This window comes from Papio anubis, chromosome 10 (genome assembly GCF_008728515.1).
Source record: "Papio anubis isolate 15944 chromosome 10, Panubis1.0, whole genome shotgun sequence".
Lineage (NCBI taxonomy): Eukaryota > Metazoa > Chordata > Mammalia > Primates > Cercopithecidae > Papio > Papio anubis.
The window spans coordinates 98647067-98671075 of NC_044985.1; the positions used below are offsets into that span (position 1 = coordinate 98647067).

The 24009-nt window shown below is 39.4% G+C and overlaps 2 long non-coding RNA genes across 2 annotated transcripts in view; both read left to right on the plus strand.

Annotated features, from left to right (window-relative positions):
• The window catches only part of LOC103876500, a 155723-nt gene that overhangs the window by 41195 nt on the left and 90519 nt on the right, over positions 1–24009 (plus strand). The window lies entirely within an intron of this gene.
• Positions 21052–22241, plus strand: LOC108581406. Its single transcript, XR_001893558.3, has 2 exons — positions 21052–21815; positions 21892–22241. It is a non-coding gene; the product is annotated as an uncharacterized LOC108581406 (long non-coding RNA).

A 24009-nucleotide genomic window follows, 5' to 3' on the forward strand; every position in this document is an offset into this window, starting at 1 on the left:
TTAGACTTTGAAGATGGCACAAATCTCTGCCATTCCAACTGACCTGTAGATTGCTTTTGATTTATTATTTTGGCCAGGTTGCAATGGTGATTTCAGAAACCTCCACTTGGCTTTTTCTATCACCGTGGCACTTATCTAACCAGTCAAAGAACTAATGTGAGGCTTCTGCCAGCTACTAGGAATATCCAATTTTACACTTATAACTGGGAAAATATTCATCTGGAAGGCCTTAGACTCATTAGATCCACTGTGAGATAGACTTGAGATAGGACACCCATTTATCACCTTGCCTCCATAGAGCCACACTCTAACAGGGACCATCATGACCTTATGTGTGCCCCTAATATCAGTGTCATCTTTTTCTCTATTTTCAGAAGCCCTTGAAAGATCTGTATTATCCTTTCTTCAGTATACAGTTAATAAGATGAAAGGCCCAAGGTTCTTTTGATTAAGGATTAGTGAAATCTTTATTTCATTTACTTGCTATAGCATTGCAAAGACCTTTTGGAAGGGAACCTGACCTCTTCTTTCTCAATTGATGAGCCCTATGACTAAGAATTGGGTCAGATCTAGACAGCAGATAAGGGAGCATGATTTTCCATTGCAGTGGCCATTGCAGTGGCCGACACCAACCGTTTGCTTTCCAGCCTTGATTATTTATGTTTATACAAATCAAGTAATAACCTTCATCAGTTGCTAATTTATTTAACCCCAAGGAACACCTGGTCAATTTGCCATTACCACAGACCCCTGTGGGTCAAGTTTCCTTGGTGACATTATGGACTGTGTCTGTTATAGTAATTATGTCAGCTTTACCTCTGATACTTAAGTGGTGCCACCTGGCCTCTGTTATTTCAGAATCCTATAACATCCCCATTATCACTAGGAAGCTCAATTTTACAGCCATCTCCTCTCCTATCAACCCTGGTCTAGAGATGCCATCTATCATCATTCATTTTTAAATGATGCTAGTACTCCCTAGTTAGTGCATTCCTTGTAGTTTTAGGGGAGTGCCTACCCAGGCCCTTCCAGGTAAGAATCAGCTAGTGTGTTCTCGGGACTTAGGAACTGAGCCCATGTCTTTAAGACCCCTTCCTCAATATTCTGCCAAGGTGGTGCTGGCATCTCCACTATAGACCATTCTTATTTCCAAGCTTCAAGGAGCCAGCCAGCAGCATATTAGAACCGACTCCAGGCAACCCTGTCAAGGTATTATCATCTGAGTCTCAGGAGACTGTCCGATATCAATGAATTCCCTATATTCTGTCCCACCTCAACCCTCATTCCCCATTCAACGCTCTCAGCATATATATATCACATATACTCTGCTGGTTCTTGCTAACACTAGCCAGGTTCTGAGACTTTGGGGATAAATTATCTATTTGCTTAAATAACAGGCACAGTAATTCCCCCACTTGAATCATGCTGAGACTTGACCCCAGTCATTTGTCTAAAAGCAATGAGAGGAGGTGAAAGGAGATCTTGAGGAGCGCAAACATTGTTTTGTGGAGCCTCAGGAGAGATTTTTCAGTGGTCCTCAGGAGAGATTTTTCAGTGGTCCTCAGGAGAGATTTTTCAGTGGTCCTCAGGCATTGGGATACAACAGGGAGAGGGTTGCCTATGCCAGCCAGAGATGCTGAAGAGTTAATGCCAGTAGTATTAATACAATTCTCAACAAATAAGGGAAGGGGTTGCTTGGGACTCACCTCTTAATGGCACAATTCTGAGGTGTGTTGTACACATTCTCTCAGAAAGGCCACAGCAACACTGAGCTCTGTTTTCTGAAAATGGTTACCAGCTGATAATGGTGCTGAATAAGCGATATACATACATATGCATGGCATTCTGGGCACCTGTGCTAAGCATTTTCTAAGAATCACTCCTTTTGTTCTCCCAAGAAAGGAAGGAAAGTCAATAAAAAGTATATTACCACCAGATATTTGCTCCTAAACACAGAAAATGAAGATGATTTTTTTTTTTTTTTTTGAGACAGAGACTAGAATGCAGTGGCATTGATCTCGGCTCACTGCAAGCTCCGCCTCCCGGTTTCACGCCATTCTACCTCAGCCTCCTGAGTAGCTGGGACTACGGGTGCCTGCCACCACGTCTGGCTAATTTTTTTTGTATTTTTAGTAGAGATGGGGTTTCACCGTGTTAGCCAGGATGGTCTTGATCTCCTGACCTTGTGATCCACATGCCTCGGCCTCCCAAAGTGCTGGGATTACAGGCGTGAGCCACCATGCCTGGCCTGAAGATGATTTTCAAAGTGGCTTTGGATTTATTTACATTTATTTTTGAAAATAGTGTTTCATAATCTTGTTTTTACTTTTAATTTGAAGATTTAAGCTAGTCTATAATCTCTTAAAGGGCTGGGGTTCTACGAATCCTTGTCTGTGCAACAGCTAGCCCTTAACCTGGTTCACTGTTGGTTTGAGGAACAAGATATGGGAAGGTAGATGTTAGAAAGGCAAGATCATTTCTTTCAAGTTATATGTGGAATTTTAAAATATTTTAATTGACCACATTAAAATTCTATTATAAATAAAATACATGTTTTATGTACTAGTATTTGAAAAATTATCAATTCAAAAATATTTATTGATGATCTGCTATTTGTCCCAAAATGTGTTAGACACAAAATATTAATTCTTACAATCTATGTCAGTGGAAGTTTCCGAGGCAATCAATTCTGTTTCTTTTTTTTTCCCCTTCATAGCATCATTCTAATAGGGAAATGGTCCATTCTCAAGAGATTTGCACCAGGATTTTTGTAGAGAAATGTCCCCGTATCTGTGATAGAAGTTCCAGAAATTATGAAAGAAAAATAGCCTACTGAGAGTTTTAGTTTTTGTTGTTACATGTTCATAAATTGTATTTTACCAGATGGTTGTCCCTCATGGCACACCACTGAATTATACAGGAGAGCATTGATATTTTCTACCTCTGTTCTCCATTAGCTGCAAAAACTTGCCCCTTCACAGACTCCATGAGGGAAAAGATACCATGGAAAGAGACTACACACTATTTCACTTTTCCTTCTTGGACCCTGAAAGTCAAACTTTAGCGAAGTAACTTACTAAAGACATAGTTAAGATAAATGAATATGTCCAAAGCAAATCGGAAAAGGGTGGAAGATGGCTCATTAGTTGCTTTAAAAGAAGTCCTAGCTATAATTTGTTTCTTGGCCTTGGGTGGCCTCTCAGGAAGTGGTGTGTTGGAGCCAGTTCTTACCTGCCCTTCTATCACATGCATCTCTTCCCAGCTCTTCATTTGGTGACATCAAAATTAGTAGCTTGAAATTAGCCATAAGTAAGAAGTATTTATGCCATGGAGATCTAGCAGATGTTACAAACTCTGACCTTTTTTTCCAGTTCTTAGACATTTACTAGCACACCACTGAGACCCATTATTTACCAAGTATGAGTGGTTTTGGTCCCTTGAAACCAAAAAACTTACAAGAATCAGAGTTCTAGTTACTTATCACTTGGCCAAGTTACTTATTCTCTGCAAAGCCCATTTCCTCATCTGCAAAAGAGAAAGGATGATACCACTCTATTTACTCATCTACATTATTTTATTGTGAAAAACTCTGAATATAATAATTTTATGAGAATATTCAAAGCTATAGGGCACCCTGTAACATCTGATGAAACAAGGATTGACGACTGTATTTCTGAAGCATTGTATTTCTCATGGGGTATATTAGCCAGGCTCTTTAGAGAAACAGAACTAATAGGATATATATATACATATATATGTATATTTATTATGAAAAATTGGCTCATGTGGTTATGGAATCTGAGAGGTCCTATAATCTGCCATCTTGTAAGCTGGAGGCCCAGGAAAGCTGGTGGTATAGTTCCAGTCTAAGCCGTGGGGTCTGAGACCAGGGGACCTAATGGTGTTAGTCTCAGTTCAAGTTTGAAAGGCTAGAAAAGAAGGAATGCTGATGTCTAAGGGCAGGAGGAAACAGATATTCCAGCTCAAGCACAGAGTGAATTCTTTCTTCCTCCACTTATTTGTTCTAGTTGTTCTGTCAAGGGATTGGATGATGCCTACTGGCATTGGTAAGGGCAATTTTCTTTACTCGACTGATTCAAATGCTCATCTCTTCCAGAAACACCCTTACAGATACCCCAGAAAAATGTTTTACCAGCTCTCTGGACATCCCTTAGAGAAGTCAAGTTGACACATAAAATTACCCATCGCATGGGGTAACTCACCTGGCAGACAACTTGTTCTGAGTTCCTCCCACAAACAGAAAAAAAAAAACAGAACAACTGCCATGAAGGCATTAATTGGAAATGTAAGATTTAACATTGATTTTATAACAGAGCTGGAGGAGTTTTACTTTATATGTCACTTAGCCAACAATTCAATAATGCCGTCTTAGAAATTTGTCTTTTCCCCAAAGCCTGTTAGATTGGGCTCGTCTTTATGGAAATTTGCCTCTCTCAGCTCCTAAGCTCTTCCCTTCCCTTCATATTATTCAAATTAGCTTCTTACCAATAAAACTTGGAGGCCAACAGGAAGCTTCTTTGGACTTTACTACTGACATCTCTCTAACAAATCTATGTCTTTTCTTGTGATGGGATTCTCCTAACAGCTACTGAAAAACATGTTCTCTAGTTACTATGTGTTCCCTTGAAAAAATATTGGCCATCCTAACAAATCAATTGTACGAACTCTGTCCCTTTAGATCAAAGGAATGGAAGAAAAACACAAGGCTTATATGTGGTTCTCAAGTCTCATTCAACTCAGGGCTCAGCCACTCCTCCTAAGATGGGCAAATATGTAGATACAGGAAATACTTTCACCTCTTTTTGTTGGGCATCTTTCCCACCACGATCCACCCCAGTCTGGAGAATATGTAATGCATAATAAGTTTTAATTGGTTCATCACAGGTATCCTGGGATACAAAGTTGTCTGGGAGAGTAGATGCAAAGCCTAGGCTGGATCTTCAATTACCTCACACCCAGGACTCTTGTCTCCATGATCCCCTCCTTAATCCCCATTTCCGTTGTCTCTGAGGGTCATGGTCTTCTTATACCAGCCCTTCCCTCAATTTCTGGAAGACTAGAGTTTGCCTTACAGATGTACTCTACTTTGAGATGCCTATCCTTCCCACAGTAGACACAAATCCTGATGTTACTTTCAACAGAGTCCCCAGTACTCCTTCATTTTTCTTTTTTTTTTTTTTTTTTTTCTTTTTTTGAGATACAGTCTCGCTGTGTCACCCAGGCTGGAGTGTAGTGGCAAAATCTCCGCTCGCTGCAAGCTCCTCCTCCCAGGTTCACATCATTCTCCTGCCTCAGCCTCCCGAGTAGCTGGGACTATAGGTGCCTGCCGCCACGCCTGGCTAATTTTTTGTATTTTTTAGTAGAGATGGGGTTTCATCGTATTAGCCAGGATGGTCTCGATGTCCTGACCTCGTGATCTGCCCATCTTGGCCTCCCAAAGTGCTGGGATTGTTTTTCTTGGAAAACCAGGTATTTGTGTCTCCCTAAAATTCATAATTTGATACCCTAACCTCTTATTCGATGATATTAGGACGTAGAGCCTTTGGGAGATAATTAGTCATGAATGGGACTAGTGCTTTTAAGAGAAGAGGTATGAGAGCTTATTCTCTGCTCTCTAACATGTGAGGACACAGCAGGAAGATGGCCATTTGCAAACCAGGAAGCAAACCCTCACTGGAACCGGATGTCAGCACCTTGACCTTAGTCTTTTCAGCCTTCAAAACTGTGGGGAATAAATGTTCATTGTTTAAGCTACTCAGTCTATGATAATTTGTTATAGCAACACAAGCTAAGATACCAGGAAATTTGTTCTCAGTGGTTACCTATCCTGTCAGTGAATAGCCAGGACTATACTACTTGAACATGAGTGGGTAAAGCAAACCAGATATGAAACTTTTTCTGTGCATCCTTCTGGGGCTTGTTTTCCTATCTTTCAGAAATCTTGTGGGGAATTGGACTGGAGCTAAGAGAATGAATCATAACATGCAACCCTTGTTCCCCAGGTCTGGACTAGTAGTTCTCTATGCAAACTGCTTTTTTGGTTTTATAATGGAAAAGCAGCCAGAACTCTCCCTTTCTCTTTGTCCTTCTAAATTACTTTCATTAATAGTGAAATTTTGGCAGACTTCTTTCCCACATTGCTTCTGCCTCTTAGGGAATCTGAGCTTCCTCAGAAAAATTTCACTGTGCTTCTGCAACTACTATTTTAGTCCATTTTGTGCTGCTATCATAATAAACAGAAATTGGTTTTGGGTTCTGAAGGCTGGGAAGGCCAAAATCAAGGGGCTGGTGTCTGGTGAGGGCCTTCTTGCCATGTCATCCCATGGTGGAAGGGCCAAGAGAAGGTGAGAGAGAGCAGGAAATCAAACTCACAGCTTCAAGCCCTTTAATAATCAGCATTAATCCAGTCATACAGGTGGAGGCTTCAAGACCTAATCACCTGCCATTAGGTCCCACCTCCCAGAACTGTTGCATTAGGGATTGAATTTCCACCTCAGGCTTTTTGGTAAACACATTAAAGCCATAGCAACTCTGCACAGCAGTTGGGATTATCTTTCTGACTTTGTCTCATAGCATCTGGGTTTGAATCCATATTGACAGTCTCTCTAGTTTTGGTACATGGGCTGAGGTCTTGTTTCCTTCCTCTAATTGCATAGTCAGAATTGGCATACCAGTCCTGGGAAATTCCTGTATTCCTGGATATCTGTATCCCCAGATACCTATTTGAAGTAGTAGGAGGCATTTCAGGCCTTGAGACCTTTAACAATTCTGAATGCCAGGCCTTGAAATTCTTATTTTAATAAAAAAAACTGTTCCTTCAGTCCCTGTCCTGGGTGCCTTGAATATGCTTACATTTTCAGTAACATGTAGCTTTGGCTTAATAGATAATTGCTGTATAGTCCTATTTTAGCTGCTGAAGAACAGAAAATATTAGATTACCAATCTCATTATAGTTTCCATGATCATTATAGTTTCCAAATTGTGGAATTTGGAAGGGTGTTCTAAAATTGACAGTCTCCTTGAACTCTTCATTGTGAGGAGTTTAGAGTTTATCTGGAGAGGGTACACTTCTGACTCATTTCCATGAAAGTATCAGGTCTCATGGAAGAGTCAGAGAAGAAAAGAACTCAGAAACAGAAACATTCTGTTCCAGCCTTAGCTTTATTACTAATTAAATGGTGTAACTAAAAACAAACCATTTAACATTTTGTGCCTCATTTTCCTCATATATCAAAAGAAAAATAATAATAACTAGATTTGTTGTGAGACAAAATTCAATAAGGGGAAAGTGCTTTGAAAAATATAAAACTGAACCAGAGTAAGGTAATTCTATTATTTTATAGCCTAAGTTGCTTTGGTCTTCCAATTTTAGTTGAAATTGTACAATTGAAGATGAAACATCAATTTCATAGAGGGAATATAGCAGAATGAACAGTAGTAGAAAGATCAATTTAATCTAGAGTTCATATTTTTATTATCTGAAATCACTTAAAAAGCAACAGCATCTTTACTCATAATTTTAGTGTAAGAAAGAGAATATATTGCAGCAATTGCAAAGAACAGGGCCATTAATTTTATTAGATTTTGACGTCATTTAAATGTGCTTCAAAAAGGATTATGTTTGTTTCATGCTACAGAAATGATAAACTCAAATGATAACATCATATAAGCAAAATCTAAGAAGGGGAACCTCTCTTAAAAAATATTAGTACTGTTAAAAGATCTTAATAAATTTGCCTGTGGTCTGTTACAAGTTACAAGAACATCAAGTAATAGTTTTTACACTTAGAATTCATTACGATTAGATAATTTTTAATTCAGTTTTGCATTTTTATAAGTACACATTTCAACTGAATTTTTAACCTTTCCCCCTTCCTGGTTGTTGCCGCAAGTTTGCAAGCCTGCAGTCAAGGTGATTCAGCAACTTCTCTGCTTGCTTAAAATGATTTGAATTCCATTCACAATCACCAGGGTGAACAATCACAGTATAAACAAATCCCCAAACAATCTTGTTTTCAGGCAGCCTTCCCATCTTAATGCCTTGTATCACTGGGATCAGAACACCTCCTCAGAGCAGTGGGGACATTGTGCTATGCCAGAGTTTTTCTATCAGGCACGTAATGGAAACAGTCTGTTTTTCCAAGTGATATATACAGTTGTTTCCAAATTTGGTGGAAGAATGAAGTGAATAAGAAAATTTAATATGTTTATAGTTATTTTATGTCTTAAAAAATGAAATTAAGCTTTATTAGTAACAAAACACCTTTTGACGCTGGTGTCCCCACATAATAACCAGTGCAGCATTTCATATATTTCTGACGTAAAAACACACATACAACAAAGGGCGAGTGCTCATATATTTTTATATGAATCGATAGGGCCATGCTGCCGGCATGTTTGGAGTTCACTTGTTCAGAGCACTAGGAAACTTACTTGATGAGTGGTGAGAGTACATAGAAACCTACACTTCTAATTTCTCCCCCTTTCCCTTTCCCGTCCCCGTCATCCAGGTTCTCAAAATTCTGAGCATTTCAGCTTTGTATGTGACATTCAGCAAAACAAAAGGCCTGTAGTTAACTTACTCTATCCTCTTGAGGAAATATTTCAGGGACCATCTCATTCTTTTTATTTTATTTATTTATTTATTTATTTATTTATTTATTTATTTATTTTGAGATGGAGTCTTGCTCTGTAGCCTAGGCTGGAGTGTGCGGTGGTGCAATCTCGGCTCACTGCAAGCTCTGCCTTCCGGATTCACACCATTCTCCTGCCTCAGCCTCTCGAGTAGCTGGGACTACAGGCGCCTACCACCACACCTGACTAATATGCCATTTTCATAAATGGAAATGTATGCCCTACTTTTAGGCAGTTAAGAGGAGAGCACAGAACCCTTCCTGTATTTGTTTATGCTTAATTACCTCTAACTCCAAATAGTCCTTAGGCCAAAGAGGCATATTTTGGAGTGGCATGTCTTGATCCTCTTCACTATCAATATCTACAGTGGATCAGCACATTGAACTTCCAGGCAGACACTCTGGTCAAGTGATCCGCCAACATTTCCCCAACCCCTCTCCCTAGTCTTCTTCCATACAGGGTGGTGAAAGCTATACTCTTTTCCCAGGATCCCTTAAAGCTGGAGCATATTTTTTATAGTAGATAGTCAGATATGTGCAGGGCAGGAGAGGACCTCTCCCACCAGAAATGTCTGGTGCCCATCGGGTGATGGTCAGGTGGTTGTTACACTGTCTCTCTAAAATAATACTAATAATTGGTCACAGCCAGTGCCAGGGAAAGGCAGTCTCCCAACAGATAGAAACACCTGAATCTGGTGATCAGCAGCTTCCTGATAAAATCTCAGGAGCTGGGTGAGTGGGCTCAAGCATGTGCACCAAGAGGCAAAATGGCAGAGTTTAACTGGTAGATGACCTTTCTCTGGGAACACTGAACGGAAAAAACGCCTCAAGTGAGCATGTGCACAACTTCAGTAAACACACTGCGCATGCAGCTCCTCTCAAGTGCTGGCAGACCACTGTGCATGTGGACAGCCCACCCCAAGGGAAGAATCAAGGAAGAAGAAGTGCAACCCCTCAAAACTATGCCGGTGTATAAGACCCCAAGTCAAAGGTCAAAGAGCTCACTTGAATCTCTTAAGACGCCCACTTGGTGTTCTTCCAGGTATACTTTACTTCCTTTCATTCCTGCTCTAAAGCATTTTAATAAACTTTCACTCCTGCTCCAATATTTGCCTCGGTCTCTCTCTGCCTTTTGCCCCTCAAATTCTTTCTTCTCAGGAGGCAAGAACTGAGGTTGCTGCAGACTCATATGGATTTGCTGCTGCTAACAACATGACATGAATTGGGGTCAATAAGGCATATTAGAAATCTTCTCTGGCTTTCGTACTATGAGAGACAGAAATGACTTGCCATCTCTTCTTGTTATAGTCAAAATGGTTATATCATCAGAGGCAGCAACAGGCATCCTCACAACCATGAAATGCTAAGCCTGAAAGAAAGGCCAAGAGAATTGTAGAGACACTTGTTCTGACATATCATCAAGTTTCTGGATCAATATCCAGTAACTTCTTTCCTTCAGAATTGTTATGAAAAAAAAAAAAATCCCTCTGTGAGTTGGATTTCTCTAGTATTTGAAGCCAAATGTGTTTCTTAATTATACAGCCTCTCCTTGAACAAGACAACAATAGTTTGCTGTCAGTTACACCCTACATTCCTTTCTCATCATTTCCCATGGTCAAATTGGCTTTTTAAAATAATATACAATAACTGTTCAGGTGTCTTTTCTTACCTCTGTTAAATGGAATTATGTGTTTATTTTCTCTTGCTGGAATTTCCCTTTAGGAATTCTTTCAGAAAGAACCTGTAGATAGTAACTTTTTTGAGCCTTGTATGTCTGAAAAATAAAGTGTCTTTATTTTGCTCTCACATTAAATCCACTGAGTATAGAATTCTAGATTTGAAATAACTTTCAGAACTCTGAAGTCATTGCTCCATTCTCTAGCTTTTATTGTTAGCAATGACAAATCTGGCTGGAGCGCCATATTCTGCAGCTACAGGAGGGGCCATCTACTTTGGTGCCTTGTTTGGCCCCGTGGCAGCACAGTATGAATTGTGCATGATAGGGGTTGTAAAATTGTGGGGACCCTGAGTCTGACACTAACTTAATTTTTATTCCTCCATAGATACATGTTTGCTTTCTTTCTGAAAATCATTGAATGCTTTCTTTTATACTTAGGGCTTTGACATATTTTTAAAATGTGTCTGTATGTGGGTTTTTTTTGGAGGGGGGGAGGGTAGACAGAGGCAGTTCTCATGCCTCAGCCACCCAAGTAGCTGGGATTACAGGCATGCGCCACCATGCCCAGCTAATTTTTGTATTTTTAGTAGAGACGGGGTCTCAGCATGTTGGCCAGGCTGGTCTCGAACACCTGACCTCAAGTCGTCCACTCACCTTGGCCTCCCAAAGTGTTGGGATTACAGGCATGAGCCACTGTGCCTGACCATATGTTTTGTTTTGTTTTGTTTTGTTTTGTTTGGTTTGGTTTGGTTTTGGTTTTGGTTTTGGTTTTTTTTTTTTTTTTTTTAACATCAGTACTCAGACACATGGTGGACCTTTTACCTGTGGAAAGTTACCTTTTCCTCCACCCTATCTCCTCCGTTTCCTTACCTTTATTCTCCTTACTTTTCTCTTTTTCTACCTTCTCCCCTCTCCTTTTCAATATAATTTTCTCCCATTTATTTCCTCTTCCTTCTCTTTCTGGAATGCTGTGGGAACATCTGAATGTATTCTCCGTTCTTAACGTTTCTATTGTACCTCTGCTGCTTCATTCTCCTGAACTTCATGAGAGTCACATAGCTCTGTTGGCCCCCTCACTAAATCAATCTTTATTTGTTTCCATCCTCCTCTGCTAGACTGCCTCTCTAATGAATGTTTTATTTAAGGGATCATATTTTTCATTTCTATGATCTCTACTTATTCTTTCCTTAGTCACTTAGTCTGGTTTTCTCTATGAACTGTATCTTTGAATATGAGTTTTCTGTTGAGTCTTGCACCTCTAATTCATGTTTTTTTCCCTTAAGTGTTTTATAATTCTGTTTTTATTCTTTATGCTAATATTTGACAATTCTTATTTTCATTTTTGGTGACTGTAGGTTCCATTTACAGAAGCTTGCCTGTGGTGATTTTAGGGGAGGGGCAGTACCTGAAGCCAGGCTGGGCACCTGGGGATGGTTTGGCATCAGAGCTTTGAGTGTGCCTTCCCCGCAGAGATCCTCAGTTACCAGGACATTGGCTTCGTCCTCCATCGTAACCACTTCGTCCTACATCGTAACCACTCTGTGCACCTCCTATTTGAACATTTCTACTTTAGAAAATAACACTAATGGTTGAGTTTGGACTAGGGAGAAGTCAAATTCTCTCTCACTTTTTCTTTAGTCCTGCTGTTCTTATAGAGGACTATAGGTAACAAAGAGTTACCTCTGTGTCTTTCTTTACCCTTAGCACTCATACCAGGAAAATGTCTGAGCATATAGTTTGCAAGGTTTAGAAAGCAGTTATCAGAGTATTGCCTGGAGAGCAATATACATTCTTTCCACTGCTGTTCCAAACACAGTTAATTAATACCCTGATGATATTTCTATGCCGTCCCATGCTCTTTGTGTTTGCTCACTTTAAGCTTGGAACATCTGTGACTTTCTCTTATCTCTGCAGATATTTCCTCTTGAACATGTTTTTTTCAGTCTTATTTCTCTGTCATCATGATTCTGTCTGTTTTCTATTACCCAGGACTTTCTGTTCCACTGATGGCACCCTTGTTTTCTAGCACTGTGATGGAAATACATTTTTTATAAATTATTATTATTTGGGGGCGTAGATAGGTTCTCACTCTGTTGCCCAGTCCGGAGTCCAGTGGTGTGATCTAAGCTCACTGCAACATCCATCTCCTGGATGTGATATTCCCATCCCAGCCTCCTAAGTAGCTGGGACTACAGGCATGCACCAATTCGTGGCTAATTTTTGTAGTTTTTGTAGAGACAGGATTTCATCATTTTGCCCAGGCTGGTCTTGAACTCCTGGGCCCAAGTTATCTGCCCACCTTGGCCTCCCAAAGTACTGGGATTATAGGCATGAGCCACCACACCCAGCCGAAACTTTTTTTAAGATGCATTTTCTATTATCTAGAAGAATTCTGGACAGGGAGGTAACTGGATGCTGTGATTAGTCTTGATTTTAGTAGTCTTTAGTAATCTTTTACTAATATTTTCTGGTAATTAATTACAAATTTGAAAATGCAACTTAGCCAAAAAGAAAAATTACGTAATCCCACTACCCAGAGACAACCAATATTAACATATTAATATGTATCTTTTAGAATATTCTGTTGATATTTGTTTAAAACAAAAACAGAGTAATTGAAAACCTATTTATGTGTAATGAACATCTAGTAAGTAGCAAGGGCAGGGTTGGATGAAGGAAATTTAGAGATATGATGAGGATGCAGACAAAAAAAAATTATCTGTTTTCAAGTAGCTCTTAGTTCAATGGATACAAAAAAAGTAAACCATTGGAGGGGCAGAGCAAGATGGCAGAATGGATGGTTCTATTTATTGTCCCCCTGCAAGGACACCAACTTAACAACTAATTACACAGAAAAAGTACCTCCATAAGAACCAGAAATCAGGTGAACATTCACAGTACCTAATTTTAACTTTTGTGTATGCATGTGTGTGTCCATGACTATTTTATTTTATTTTACTTTATTTATTTCCATAGGTATTTGGGGAAAGGTGGTATTTGGTTACATAAGTAAGTTCTTTAGTGGTGACTTGTGAGATTTTTGTGAACCCATCACCCAAGAAGTATACTCGGAACCCAATTTGTAGTCTTTTTTTCCTTACTGCCTTTCTTCCATTTCCCCCTAAGTCCGCAAAGTCCATTGTATCATTCTTATGCCTTTGCATCCTCATAGTGTAGCTCATACTTATAAGTGAGAACATGTGATGTTTGGTTTTCCATTCCTGAGTTACTTCACTTAGAATAACAGTCTCCAGTCCCATCCAGGTTGCTGCGAATGCCATTCATTCATTCCTTTATATGGCTGAGTAGTATTCCATCATATATACCACAGTTCCTTTATTTACTTGTTGATTGATGGGCATTTGGGTTGCTACCACATTTTTACAATTGCAAATTGTGCTGATATAAAGATGTGTGCACAAGTATCTTTTTTGTATAATGACTTCTTTTCCTCTGGGTAGATACCCAGTAGTGGGATTGCTGGATGAAATGGTAGTTCTGTTTTCCATAGTGGTTGTTCTAGTTTACATTCCCACAAGCAGTGTCAAGTGTTCCCTTTTCACTGAATCCACACCTACGTGTATTTTCTTTTTTAAATTATGGCCATTCTTGTGGGAGAAAAGTGGTATCACATTGTGATTTGGATTTGCATTTCCCTGATCATTAGTGATGTTGAGCATTTTTTCATATGTCTGTTGGTCATATGTTTGTATATCTTCTTTTGAGAATTGTCTATTCATGTCCTTGCCCACATTTTGATGGGATTGTTTTCATCTTGCTAATTTGTTTCAGTTAGTTGTAGATTCTGGATATTAGTTCTTTATCAGATGTATAGATTGTGAAGATTTTCTCCCACTATGTGGGTTGTCAGCTTACTTTGCTGATTTTTCTTTTGCCATACAAAATCTCAGTCAGATTAAATTCTACCTATTTATCTTTGTTTTTATTGCATTAGCTTTTGGGTTCTTGGTCATGAAGTCTTTGTCTAAGCCATTGTCTAGAAGGGTATTTCCAATATTATTTCCTAGAGTTTTTGTAGTTTCAGGTCTTATGTTTAAATTATTGATCCATCTTGAATTGATTTTTATATAAGGCAAGAGATGAGGATCCAGTGTTCATTCTCCTACATGCGACTTGCCAGTTATCCCAGCACCATTTGTTGAATGGGTGTCCTTTCCCCACTTTATGATTTTGTTTGCTTTGTTGAAGATGAGTTGTCTGTAAATATTTATTTCTGGGTTCTTTATTCTGTTCCATTGGTTTATGTGCCTGTTTTTATACCAGTACCGTACTGTTTTGGTGACTATGGCATTATAGTATAGTTTGAGAGCAGGTAGTGTGATGCCTCCAGATTTTTTCTTTTTGCTCAGTCTTGCTTTGACTATGCAGGCTCTTTTTTGGTTCCATATGAATTTTAGGATTGTTTTTTCTAGCTCTATGAAGAATGATTATGGCACTTTGATGGGAATTATATTGAATCTGTAGGTTGCTTTTGGCACTATGGTCATTTTCACAACATTGATTCTACTCATCCATGAGCATGGGATGTGTTTCCATTTGTTTGTGTTGTCTGTGATTTCTTTCAGCAGTGTTTTGTAGTTTTCCTTGGAGAGGTCTTTCACCCCCTTGGTTGGGTATATTGCTAAGTATTTTATTACTTTTTTCAGCTGTTGTAAAATAGGTTGAGTTCCTGATTTGATTCTGTGTTTGGTCACTATTGGTGTATAGCAGTGCTACTGATTTGTGTATATTAAATTTGTATCCTGAAACTTTGCTGAAGTCATTTAGCAGTTCTAGGAGCTTTTTGGAGGAGTCTTTAGGGTTTTCTAGGTATACAATCGTATCATCAGCAAACAGCGACAGTTTGACTTTCTGTTTATCGATTTGGATAATAAAAAAGCTTCCAGCAAAGAAAAGACTAGAACCTGATGGCTTCACTGCTGAGTTCTACCAAATATTTAAGGAAGAACTTATACCAATCCTACTGAAACTATTCTGAGAAACAGAGGAGGAGTGAATACTTCCAAATTTATTCTACAAGGCCAGTGTTTCTCTGATACCAGAACCAAAGACACATTAAAAAAGGAAACTACAGACCAATATCAACTAAGGAATAGTGATGCAAGAATCTTCAACAAAATGCTAGCTAATGGATTCAACAACACATTAAAAAGATAACTCATGATAACCAAGAGGGATTTATCCCTGGAATGCAATGATGGTTCAATGTATGCAAATCAATCAATGTGATACATCATATCAACAGATTGAAGGATAAAGGCCATATGAGCATTTCTACTGATGCTGAAAAGCATTTGATGAAATTCAACATCCCTTCATAATAAAAACCCTCAAAAAACTGTGTGTAGAAGGAACCCACCTCAACATAATAAAAGCCATATAGGACAGACCCACAGCTAGTATCAGACTGAATGGGGAAAAACTGAAAGTCTTTCCTCTAAGATCTGTAACATATCGAGGATGCCCACTGTCTCCACTGTTATTCAACATAGCACTGGAAGACCTAGCTAGACAAGTCAGACAAGAGAAATAAAAAGCATCCAAATTGTAAAGGAAGAATTCAAGTTATCTTTATTTGCAGATGACATAAACTTGTATTTGGAAAAACCTCATGTCTCCATCAAAAAACATTAAAACTGATTAATACATCCAGTAAAGTTGCAGGATGGACAATCAGCATACAAAAATCAGTAGCATTTGTGTATGTATCAACATACAAAAATCAGTAGCATTTGTGTATGCCAATAGTGAACAATGTGAGAAAGAAATCAAGAAATAAAGAGTTCAAACAACTCTGTAGGGGAAAACCTAAGAATCTGATTAAAAATGGGCAAAAGATCTGAACAGATATTTTTAAAAGAAGACATACAAATGGCAAACGTGTATGAAAAGGTACTCAACATCATTGGTCATCAGAGAAATGCAATCAAAAGTACAATGAGATATCATCTCACCCCATTGAAATGGCTTTTGTCCAAAAGTCAGGTAGTAACAAATTCTGGCAAAGATATGGAGAAACGGGAATTCTCATACACTGTTGGTGGGAATGTAAATTAGTACAACCACTATGTAGAACGGTTTAGAGGTTCCCCAAAAAAACTAAAAATTAGAACTACCTAATGATCCAGCAATCCCACTTCTAGGTATATACCCAAAAGAAAGGAAGTCAGTCTATTGAAGAGGTATCTGCACTTCCAGGTTTATTGCAGCACTATTCACAATAGCTAAGATTTGGAAGCAACCTAAGTGTTCATCAACAGATGAATAGGTAACGAAAATGTGGTACATATACACAGTGGAGTACTATTCAGCCATAACTAAGAATGAGATCCGGTCATTTGCAACAACATGGATGGAACAGGAGGTCATTAAGTATAATAAGCCAAGCACAGAAAGACAAACATCACATGTTTTCACTTATCTGTGGGAGCTAAAAATTAAAACAATTGAACTCATGGAGATAGGGAGTAGAAGGACAGTTAACGGAGGCTAAGAAGGGTAGTTGGAGGGTGGGGAGAAGGAAGGGACGATGGTTAATGGGTACAAAAATATAATTAGAATACATAGGATCTAGTATTTGCTAGCACAACAGTGTGACCATAGTAAAAAATAATTTAATTGTTCATTTTAAAATAACTAAAAGAGTATGATTATATTGTTGGAAACACAAAGGATAAATGCTTGAGGTGATGGATATCCTATTTAATGTGATTAGTATGCTTTGTTTGCCTGTATCAAAATATCTCTTGTCGCCCATAAATATATATACCTACTATTTACCCATAAAAACTGAAAATAAAAATTAAAGGAATATATATAGTTACTAAATAGAATGACACATGCTGTCATAGAGGTAAGCATGGACTTCTCTGAAAAGCACAGAGGACACGGACTTAGCCGAGATGATGGCAGAGCCACAAGTAAAGGCTCTCTGGTGACAATGTGGAGGAGGTGATATTGCCAGTTTTGCATAGGAGAGTTAACTCGGGGTAAAAGGACAGTATTTGGATGATCTAGGCTTTCCAAGAAGAAAGAACAAGTAATGGAAGATCTGTAGTCTTCTATTGGATGGCAAAAAAAGCATGAGATCATGAAGAATTTGTATTACATAGTAATAAGGGTAAAGGTATGAATACTGTACATAACTAGGCAGTTACTTTAATGCAGGGAATTACATCATCAGAATTGTGTTGTAGAAAATGTAGTCAGTCACTTGTGCGAAGTGTGTATTGGAAGAGGGCAAAACCGGAAGTGGTATGGTAATCTAGACAAGAAGGATGATGCAATAGATGAGATAAACCACCCATTCCCTCCTACTGGATAGAAGAATTTGTCCCCCTGCTTCCTGGGAGTGCTGCTGACAGGCAGTTCTCAGCTCTACATAATTGCCTTAGCTAAACAGATCTTTCTCTCCTAAGGTCATTTTGCCTCTCATGACAGCCCATATCCAATAACTGGTTAATGCAAATGAATAAAAACCCTTCCCCTTTGCTCCTGTAGTAGGCAGAATTCCAAGATGGTTCCCAAGATTCCAGACCCCTGGTATATACACACGTTCTCCCAGTTATTCACTCAGATACTAATGTAAGTATTGCTGGGAAGGAATTTTGCCGGTATAATTAGGGTCTTAAATCAGCTGACCTTAAGATGGGTTATTTAGGTGCATCTGACCTATTCAGATCAACCTTTTAAAAGAAAGCTTGGAGGGATAGCATTAGGAGATATACCTAATGTAAATGACGAGTTAATGAGTACAACACACCAACATGGCACATGTATACATATGTAACAAACCTGCACGTTGTGCACATGTACCCTAGAACTTAAAGTATAATTTTTTTTAAAAAAAAAGCTTTCTTCAGCTGGTTGATGAAGGGGAAGTCAGTTATTAAAAGAAAGAGAAGGCTTTGACACAGCAAGATTGCTGTCTTGAAAGGTGGAGGAGTCCACATGTCAAACAATGTAGTAGGCTTTTAGTTGCTGAGAGAGGCTCCAGGTTTGCAGCCGCAAGAAAATGAAGACCTAAGTGCTACAACTTCAAGAAACTAAATTTTACGCATTGTAAGACTAAGCTTGGAAGCTGATTTTCCCCCAAAGCCCCTAGAAGAGAACCTAATCTGGCTCACACCTAGATTTCAGACTTGTTATACCCTAAGCAGAGAACCCAGTCACTCAGTGCTGGACTTCTGACCTACACAACTGTGAGTTAAAAAATGGGTCATGTTTTAAGCCACTAAGTTGGTAGAAATTTGTTTTACAGCAAACAGAAAACTAAAATAACCCTTAAACTGCTGTAGGACTTAGCCAAAATATATCGACAGGAGTTGGGGAGTATATATGGGACTGGATTGTGAGAGTGCTGGATTAAAGGGACAAAACATAAAGTTGTTTATTGATTTGACAGGTCTCTCCAATATACAGGATTTAATACTTGGAAAAGACTCCAGAGTATGGTGGTTTTTCCTAGAAGCATGGAAAAGTGATGACCCACAGTAAATGAAGTGTTAAATACCTGAATTGCCATAGTAGGCAATGGAAGAAAGGATTTAAGAGGCTCAGAGAATTGGACATGCTCTGAAACTGCTCCCCTTCCCAGGCAATATAGTAAATCAAAAGCAATACTGCATCCCAAAGAGATGGCACAGACTAGTGTAACCCTTTAACACCTAAAGAATGCAAAGGTGCTGTCCCCCTTCATATTTCCACTGAATTTGCCAGTCTGACCCCTGCAGAAACTAGACAGATTTTGGAGGAAGACAGTTGTCTACCACAAACTCCTCTAAATAGTATTCCCAGCCAGGCACGGTGGCTAACACCTGTAATCCTAGCACTTTGGGAGGCCGAGGCAGGTGGATTGCCTGAGGTCAGGAGTTTGAGACCAGGCTGGACAACACGGTGAAACCCCGTCTCCACTAAAATACAAAAAAAAAATTAGATGGGCATGGGGGCGGGTGCCTGTAGTCCCAGCTACTTGGGAGGCTGAGGCAGGAGAATTGCTTGAACCAGGGAGGTGGAGGTTGCAGTGAGTGGAGATCGTGCCACTGCACTCCAGCCTGGGCAACAGAGAGAGACTCCATCTCAAATAAATAAATAAATAAATTCCCAATTACGGCTTCTGCATCAATGTGGAATGCTTACTAAGTATTGACGTGGCTTCAGGTAAATGATATGTGTAGCTAACAAGCCGGTAAATGTATTTTTCCTACCCCTATCAAAAACAGAATCGGGGATAATCACTGTCGTTCTTCCTGTGTATACATGTTAAATAAATGTATATGCCTTTTCTCCTAACAAACAAGCAAGCATGATGGGGGGAATCAGAAAACTTTTCATTCACCACTAACAGACAAGTATGTACATTCACAATCTTGCCCCAGGGCTATGTCATCTCTTCTTTCCTCTGTTATAATATAGTCAGAACAAACCTGGACCAGCTGGACATCTTGCAGAACATCACACTCTTTCACTTAACAGTGATACATAACATCAAGAGGCCTTTGTAAGACACCAGTAACATGACAGATTATTGCATTTTGAACTTCCCACCTTAAAGAGGGACAACACAAGGCTTATTAGGCCCCCTTTTTTGACAGAAAATTTTCACAGCTGAGAATACTGCTCCAACCCATATACCAGGTGACAGGAAAAGCCACCAGTTTAGGGAAGAAAGTGGCTTTGTAGCAAGTCCGTGCTGTGGTGATAGTAGCCCTCCCTCTTTGGCCATTCAGTCTTGGATTCCCTATTGTATTAGAGGTGTCAGGGATGGGAAGAGATGCTCTGTGGTGTTCTGGGGTAGAGATATATGCAAGTGGGCACCAAATATGAAAATATTTGTATGACATATAGTGCACTTACAAAGCATTCACCATGGAGGAGGCATTAAACAATCAGGTAGACCAAAAACTCACATAGTTGATATCAACTGATCTCTTCTTCATCCTACACTAGTGCTATTACAATGGGCATATGAATGGGTGACCATGATGGCAAAGCTGGAGGCCATGCATGGACCAAACAGTGTGGACTCTCACTTACCAAGACTTATAAAGCCACTGTTGCTATCAGATGTCCAATCTTCCAGCAGCAGAACCTAATACTGAGTGTGGCAATACACACCATCCCTCGAGGAGACGATTCAGTTACTTGGTAATAAGTTGATTATGTTAGTCCCCCTTCACACCGCAAGGAGCAGCTATTTATTTTGACAGAAAGACATAGATATTCAGGTACTGATTTCCCTTTCTTAGCTACGGAGCCTGAACTGGCATTCTCATCTGAGGGTTTACAGCATTTTCTCCATTTATGTGGCATTCTAACCTAGATTGTGTTAGACTGAAGAACCATTCTGATGGCAAACAAAGTGTGGGAGTGGGTGTATAACCACTGGACCCACTGGGCACATTACATACTGCACCCCCTAGAAAGCCGACCACTGTATAGGGCAATAAAATGGCCTATTGAAGGCATAGCTGAAATGTCAACTCAGACGTTTCAACTCAGCTGAAATGTCAAATGTCAATGCGTAGCAATGGTGGGACACCATCCTCCAGTATATTCCTCCAGTATGTACTTCAATCAGTGGTTCTCAACCAGAGGCAGTTTTGCCCCTGGAGGAATATTTGACAATGTCTGGAGATACCTTTTTGTTGTCATAATGTAGTGGAGTAGGGGGTCTTGGGGAGGTGAACTGGGGTGGGTTGTGTTGTACTGGTATCTAGTGGATAGAGGGCAGAAGTACACTAAACATCTTACACTCCATAGAACAGCCCTCCCCAACAAAAAATTATTCCACTCAAAATATTAATAATGCCAAGGTGAAAAAACCCTGCTTTAAACCAATGACCTTTACATGATGCTGTTTCCCTGTAGTTGAAATTCATTGATCTGGGACCCATGAGTTAAAAGCCAAGGAGCACCACTTACCATCACCACCATTGACCTTCTCGGGGAGTGTTTCCCATTTCTACAACTCTGGGCTTGATGAGTTTAGAAGTTTGGTTTCCAAATACACACGAGTCTTATTGGACTAAAAGCTACAGCTGTTTCCTGGGCACTTCAGGCTCATCTTACCAAGGGAGAAGCAGGCAAGAGGAGGAGTGACTCTCTTGGCAGGGGTAATTGACCCTAATCATCACGAGGACTTAGAACTGTTTTTACTTAGTGGGGTAGGAAAAATACACTTGACTTCTACAAGGACTTAGAGCTGTTTTTACTTCATGGGGCAAGAAAACTACACTTGGCTTCCAGATATCTACATGAGCATCGTCTCTTGGTAACAACTTCCCCAATTGTGATGTTAAAAGGACAAGGACAGCACTTGGGGCCTGGGAAAGGCACAGTTACTGTAGGCTTAGACCTTTGAGGATAAGGGTCTCAGTCACACCACCAGGAAAAACATCGAGGCTAGCAGAATGCTACCTGAAGGCAAAAGGAATCTAGAATGCATAATAGAAAAGAGAGATGTGAGTATCAATTGTGGTCTGGAGACAAGCTTCAGAGATAAAGGTTGTTTTGTTCTACTGACATTCCTCCTACAAGTTTCTTTAGGAAAAGATGCCCATGGAATCCTGGAGGAACTGCTTCTGGAACTTATGGTGAAGAAGTGGATATGAGCATTACAGAGGATGAAATTTAGTGGATGTTGTGATGTGCTACCCAGATGGCCCTCAAGAACTGAAGAGTTTCCTCTCCCCTCTGGGAATGCTGCCAGCAGACAGCCTTTAGCTTCCAGACTTCTTAGAAACTGCCTAGGCTGAAGAGTGTGACCTCTCTTAAGGCTGTACTACTTTCTCAGACCATGTTCAATGACTTGTTGATGTAGAGGTATAAAGGCCTCATCCCTTTGCTCCAATTTAATATAATTTGGAATGGCCATCTCAACTATAAAATTCCTTGTGGGCTGGGTGTGGTGGCTCATGCCTGTAATTCTAACTACTTGGAGGCTGAGGCAGGAGGATTGCTTGAAGCCAGGAGTTCAAGACCAGCCTGGGTAACCGTTTCTGAAAAAAATAGAAAAAAATAGCCAGACGCAAATTACAGGCATGTACCTGTTGTCCTAGCTATTTAGGAGGATGAGGTGGGAGGATCACTTGAGCCTGGGAGTTCTAAGCTGCAGTAAGCCATGATTGCACCACTGTTCTCCAGCCTGGGTGACCAAGTAAGACCCTATCTCTTAAAACAAAACCAAAGAACCCCAACAAACTCCTTATGGAATCTACTGAAGCTTTTCTTGAGAGTGCAACACAGCCCAACTTTTCCCTCTGTTCAGTCCTGCTTGATTCCCTTCCCTTCAGCATGTTGTAGCCGTAAGAACCTTCCTTCTGGCTATAATCCCTGTCTCAGTCTGCTTCCTTGGGAACCCCATCTGTGGCAGATTACAAATTGAGCCAAGGCAGTAGCAATGGAGCTAGTGTAGACTTTTTAAGATATTTTAAGGAACAGTAGCGTTCACTACCAATTGGATGTAAAAGGAAAGGAAGATGGAAGACTTAATTATAACTTCCACATTTACTTGGACAACTGGGTAGTCAATGGTGCATTCATCAAGATAAGGAATATAAAAGTAGGAGCAGAGTTTGGGGGAGAAAATGACCAATTTCTTCTTGTACATTTTCATCATGTATATAAAGGAAAATGCAACAACATAATATATGGAAAGTTATTAGATTAGACTATAAAGTGCCACTTTTATATGTCAAATTTGTTAAATATTGGCAATTTCAAATGGATGAAACTAATAATTATATATTAGCTTCTACATGGGAAAATTTACTATTTTTATTAAACCTTATGTAGGTCATATAAGATTTTAGAAAGGCAATGTGTGTCAGAGTCAAAAGATAATCTTTTGGATAATATATCATTTACATTTAAGCTTCTGAAACAAGAATATAAGTCACATATTGTTGCTTTAAGGCACATTAGGGGATCTTGATGAAATTGGGAACTTTGATTTACATCCATTTTCTTCTAGAAGTTGAGACATAATTGCCATAAGTAGAGCTAGGAAAGGTCACAGATAACTTAATTTCTATGCCAAAGCTTTCTATAGCATGCTATCATCTGTCTTTAAAAAAACAAAAAAAACTAGGACACGTTTGGAATCCCATGGCATTTGTTGTCTTTCAACAGGCTCATTGGCAGAACACAGAAAGCCTTCATGCAGTTTTTAGTTCAGACCAAAACTAAATCATACTGTGGCTTCACCTATATGGGCTGAAAAGTACACTCAATATACAAGTTCTTCTGAGGTTGTAACATGTAGCATTGGTTGAATATGGGCATCCAAATATTACTGATATAACTGATTGTGGTGGTATTTGAGGGACTAGACTTAGAAATAGGCTCCGTGGTGCTTTTTACTATTCCAAGCCTCAAAATATTGTTTCTATTCCTTTATTTAGAGAAGTAACCCACTAGATATATATTAATAGGATTTTTAAAGTACGGGTAATCATGGCTAATACTATGTTGAAACTTCAGGTCAGTAGACCTGGAGAGATTTTTTAAAAAATTAGAATAGGTACATGCAGAATGAAAAACCACCACCACCATCTTTTAAAAGATAAGGTATGGGTTCAAGGACAGAGGCAGTGACATCATTTCTCTGGGTAGGTTAGATAATGTAAGTGAGAAAAGTGCAGAAAAATATTAATA